The sequence below is a fragment of the Protopterus annectens genome, chromosome 3.part1, assembly GCF_019279795.1.
Source record: "Protopterus annectens isolate FY-2018-M chromosome 3.part1, PAN1.0, whole genome shotgun sequence".
Lineage (NCBI taxonomy): Eukaryota > Metazoa > Chordata > Ceratodontiformes > Protopteridae > Protopterus > Protopterus annectens.
The window spans coordinates 1627535693-1627541526 of NC_056732.1; the positions used below are offsets into that span (position 1 = coordinate 1627535693).

General features: G+C 41.4%; 1 non-coding gene across 1 annotated transcript; it reads left to right on the forward strand.

The window, feature by feature from the left end:
- Positions 1-5180: 5180 nt before the first annotated feature.
- On the forward strand, positions 5181-5252 carry TRNAP-UGG. Its single transcript has one exon. It is a non-coding gene; the product is annotated as a tRNA-Pro (tRNA).
- Positions 5253-5834: the final 582 nt, after the last annotated feature.

The window sequence follows — 5834 nt, forward strand, 5'->3', positions numbered from 1 at the left end:
AACAGATAGTGTTTGTCTGGCTTTGGGCCTCATAGAGAAGGCTACTGAGACAGCAGCTTTTCTGATCCTAGCTTTGGGATTAGATGTTCAAAACACCACAACAATCTCTATTTGCAGTATGAAAAATGTTTGGATTTCATGATAAATTCATAAAGACATTTCAGAAACTGTATACCTATACACTTAGTTTAGTGAAGTTAGTCTCCCATGCATCCTCTTAGGTATATTTACCCTGTGGGACTAGGCAGAGATGCTTGCTGCCCCCTCCCTTTTTTGTTTGTAGTGGAGTTCCTGCTTGTTCATGTAAAGAAGACATTAGAATAATGGGATAGGGGGCTAAACCTTAAGAGGCTGCCTGACATTAACTTATGGATGATGATCTTTGCTTGATTCTTGGGGGGGGGGGGGGGGCTGCTGTCAGAGTTTAGGATGAGGTCTTATTTTAGAATAAACATGGTTAAGTTACAGACTTTGTTGGCAGGCAAATATATATCAGAAGTGTAGTGTAGGTATATTCCAAACACTGTGGTCAGTAGAATCCTTCAGGTATTTAAGGGTAACCTGCTTCAGTCACTGACAATGACCTGTGAGACTTTGCATCTGTAATTAATTCAGATGTATGCCCGGAACTGGAGGGCCAGAAGGAAACCAATGGAACAGCACTCATCTTTGGTCAAAATGATTATTTATTAATTTATTTATTTAGTTATTTATTTATTTGCCGTTTGTTTGCCCAGATAGTCCATTGGGCCACAAGGAGCCCATTTTCAATGGAGTCCTGGGGAGAAAAGCTCCCAAAAAATACAAATATATGGTACACATTGTACATTTACATTACAGATGATCTCATAGGAATACAAAGTAAATATGATAAGAAAAGGTTAACAATTTGTTTGTGTCTTTCGGCTTTTCCTGGTTAGGGGTCGCCACAGCAGAACTCCGGTCCGCTAATGATTGGCAGTTGATTTTTACGTGCCGAGTTACCAGCCCTGATGCACAACCTTCAATGAAGTTACACCCATTCACGCATGTCTCTGTGCAGAAGACGCTCTAGCTGAGAATCGAACCGGACAGCGTCTTACTGTGAGGCGACAATGCTACCGCAGCACCACCACCACGATAAATCAGTATAGTTTGTAAAATAGCAATAACAATTTTTTTTTTTTTTACACAAAAGTAGCAGCATAGGGTAACTGTTAGGTAGTTGGTCAAATAGTTCAATAGAGCTGGGGAACTATAGGAGGCAGTGATGGCGTATTTAGTTCTAGGAGAGTAGGAAGTGGTATAAGAAGGATTAGGTAGGATGGGAACAGGAGCACTTCCATTGTGAAGTTAGGTGTGATTGCAGCAAGGTTTTAAATGAGTAGAGACTGCTGGTGATGTGGATAGGAGATGGCAGACAATTCCAGAGGCGTGCAAGAGAGAAGGACACTAGGTGATTCCTAGCTGGACGTGTGGGTTTGTGAAATTTAATTAGTTTTTGGGAATTAGATCTTAGAAGTCATTCTGGATCACGCATTTCAAAGGTAGTGGCTAGGGAGGGACAAAGAGAAGGGTTGTAAATGAGTCTGTGTGCTTGGATGAGTTGGGTATAAGTGAGGAGGTTAGGTAGCTCAAGCCAGTTTAGTTGGTGAAGAGAATTACAATGGTGAGAAATGGCTCTGTGACCTGCTGCAAATTTTGATATCTTGTTATAGCAAGAGGAGAGTTTTGTTTTGAGGGAGGATTGCAGGTTGGTGAGGATAGATGCACCATATAGGAGGGATGGGATGGAATAAGTAGTGGCTAGTATGAGCTTAGTGGAAGGAGAGATATAACAATTATGGTGGTATAGCATACCACGTTTTTTGTGGGGTTTTTTGATATTTACTTGTAAATGTTTGTCGAATTATAGTTGATCATCTATAAGTACTGGTAGGAGTTTAGCATCAGAGACTATTTCTAGGGGAGTATTGTTTTTGCTGGTAATTATGAATAAGTGTTTATCAAGGGAGGAGGTTTTGGAGGCGGTGAATAACATAAGTTTAGTTTTGGTTGTATTAAGAGCCAGATGGTTGTTTAGCATCCACTGCTCAGTAGAGAAGAAGGCGCTTTGGGTAAGCTTAGTTAAGAGTGGGGATAGAAGGGGAGGAGCAGATAATGGTAGAATCATCGGCATATTGGATGAGGCTGGAGTTTGGAATGGCTTGGTAGAAGTCACTAATGAATATATTGAATAGTAGGGGGCCTAAAATGGAACCTTGGGGGGACACCTGTAGGAGTATTAAGGAAGGGTGAAGTGGCTTTATTCCATTTGGCTGCTTGTTGTCTGGTTGTGAGGTAGCTGGAGAACCACTTTGTACAGGAGGGGGATAGGTTTAGTTTGGAGAGTTTATTAAGAAGCAGGTTGTGGGAAATAGTGTCAAACGCCTTGGAGAGTTCGAGGAGAAGAGTGGACATGAAATGGACAGAATCGCTGGCTTTGTTAACTGCTTCAAGGAAGGAGAGGGGGGCAGTGGAGGTGCTATGACTGGGTCTGAATCCATGCTGTGTGGGGGTAAGAAGCTGGTTGTTGATGAGATAGGGTAAGAGTTGTTGGTGGATACATTTTTAAAAAAGCTTAGAAATAGGGGAAAATATAGCAATAGGGTAGACGTTTGGAATGTCATTATTATTGCCTCCTTTATGTAGAGGAATAATAAAGGCTTTCTTCCAGAGCTGAGAGACCTGGCTTTCTGAGACAGACCGGCTAATTAGTATGCTGATAGAGAGAGCAATGGCTTCTGTGGCTACTTTTAGGAAGTAGGAGGGAATTTCATCAGGGCCATTGGAACCAGGTTTTAATTTTAGGAGAAGTTTTTTATGGTGGATATAGAGATGGAATTGGTAGAGAAGGGTGGAGGTTAGGGGCAAGGGATGCTAGGGGAGGAAGGGATGGGTGCAGGCTGAGGAGAGGTCGTAGAGGTATTGATGCTTGCTTATGGACTCTGTGAGAAAAGAGTTAAATTGGATGGCTAAGTCCATGTCAGAGGCATCTGGGTTAGGGCAAAGGTTTTCTTGTTTTACTGGGTTGAGGAGAGATGAGATTCCTTTCCAAAATAATTTTGGATTTGTGTAGTGGTTGGTTTGGAGAGTGAAGAAATAGGCTTTGCGGTCTGAGGTAATACGTTTTTTGATTTTATTTCACAGTGTTTTATATTCATTAAGGGTAATAGTGGTTTTATTTTTATGGCAACGTGTCCAGGCTTTGTCATGGAGTTGCATAGTAGCTAAGATGTTTTTGGTTAACCAGGGTACAGGTTTACTTTTTGTACATTTTGATTTTAGAGGGGTAAAGGAGTTGAGCAGGATTGTGAAAGTAGAGTTAAGGTAGGAGTGAGCATTATCTAGGGGAAGAGTCTTTAATGGGTTCCAGTTTGTGCTTTTTAGTGCATTTGAGAAGGTTTCAGAATTGAAGTTCTTTAGGCAGCGAGTGGAAATATAGATGTGAGTTAGTTGTGTGGAAGAGGGGAGATGGTGGGCAAAAGTGGGGGAGTGGTCATCTAGTGGGTCTGGGAAAATACCACTATCAGAGATATAGTGAGGATGGGATACTAGAATCCAGTCTATTGTACTTCCAGTAATGGAGTTCTTGGAACTACTCAGAACATTATATATCTTGTTGGCATCACAGCTATCCCCTCAAAACAAGTTTTAAACAGTTGAAGCCAGAGATTTTATAACTTATGCAGGTCTCTGTAGTGTCTGTGGGTTAGTGCATGTGTTATGACCAAGAGCAGCATGGAGTGACAGTTCCTGATTTGAAGCTGTATGTCTTGGCTGTTCGGTTAGTTTATTTTTTTCTCTCTCTCGTTATGAGAAGGCAAGGGGCATAGTTTGATGAGGAGCTGTTAGGAAGGGGATTCTTTGTTACTGGATCAGAACATGGTGTTGGATTTAGTTTGGGGTCCTGTTAAGAACATTAAGCTCCACTTAGGGTGATTCCCCTTGATATTACAAGTGAGGGAAGGGGTTTAAGGCCTATATTCAAAAGCTTCATATGGAAAACTTGAAGTAAGATTTGTATATTGGGTTTGGCGTAATGGTTAAGGTTATCACCTCCTACATGCAAGGTATAAGGTCTGATTCTGAATTTAAATTATTTGCTAGGTGTCCCTTCAAGCCAGTTAGCCTAATATTTACCTTTGATCCCTTCTGGGATCTACTGGTTGAGTAAGATGTCAATCTGTTCTAGGATTAAGAAGGTGTGAAAACATAGTTGCAATACTCTATATAGGTGGGTTTATAGGATTGTGGCAGGAATCATCTAAGCCATGGACTAGTCGAGATCTTGTGCTACATTGCTATAAGACTTATATAATGTCCCATTCATAGACTCTGACACAAACAAAGGTTCTGTGATTCTATCTATCAGTGACTGAGAGATCTGTTTAATCAGTTGCCATGTGGATTTTGGGACAAGGTCAAGGCCTAGGCTTGTTTTGTTTAGGTCCAAGTGACAGGGACTTGCTTTTTGGCTGTTCCTGCACAGTCTTCAAGTTGAGCCCTGTTAAGACTATTTACCTGCTGAGTCCTTCATTTGCTACACCTAGCTGGCTAGTCAACATCAAGCCTTTGGCCAGTGATCAACACTGGTATTGCTTTTCTGCATTGGTAGGGAACCCCATACATATGTTTCATCCTGTCATAAACTATTTGATTTTTAGGTAGATGTTTCCTTGGTGTTTGAAAATTTAAAGAAACTGAGGCTGGGCACAGCACCTCAAATTAAACTGTTTGTGATACTTGCCCCAGACCAGGTCTCCTGTCTCAAGTGAACCATTTTTGGAGGTTGTCGAGTAGCATGAAAATGTACTGGTCATACTGAAAAGCAATGTGAATCCCCAGAAATCAAGAATATGAAAGTTCCCCTTTTGTTGTGGCATTATCTGACTAACACATGCCTTATATAGCATGAGAAAGTGAGCCCATACATGAATCAAACAATCTTCATGTATCACTTATTGTGATTGTGCCTGTCTGGAGTTCCCATTCATTCTCCTGGTTTCCATATTATGCCCTTTCTTACCCTCCACTACCTTTTATTAGATTATTAAAACAGCTGATTTGGCATAGTGGTATGTTGCTTTGACTGTAGTGCACAGGGTCCTGGGTTCAAGACTTGTCAGTGAAACACATGGTGGTAACACAACATGTAGAAAGGGGGTGTAGCTCAGAGGTAGAGTGCATGCTTTGGATGTATGAGGTCCTGGGTTCAATCCCTGGCATCTCCATTCCCCCCTGCACCACACACTCCAGAGATCCCAACCTCATTACCACAATTAACAGAACATGCTGGAGGGACAGGTTCATCTCCCAAAGACTGCCCATACTTTGAAATAAGCTTCCCATTCATGTAAAGCAGCGCACCTCACTGCCCCTCTTCAAGAGTGGGTGGGTAACAGAAAGTTCAGTCCAGGGATCATTCCAGCTGCCCTACTGGATATGGGCACTGTGAACTAATATCAGGTGGCACGGTGGCTGGGCAATTATTTGGGTTAGGCTTGTAAAGGCTCCAGGGCCATTAGCCTAGTACACACCTATGAACCTATTAAGAAGCTTTTAATAAAAAAAGAGACAGAAAGACATAAATAACAGATGGGAAGCAGTAACTGTAACTTTTAAGTAACTAATGCTTCCACTCCCTTTCTAATGATATTGACAGTATGGCAGGTAGCAAACTGTAAAATAAGTCTGTGAACAGCAAAATCAAGTAATGTAGTGAAGAAATCTGCTTATTTCATATCCAAGCTGAACTACAAATAAACGTATTGAAATATAATATGTAGTTCTAGTACTGAACATCTCAACATCTA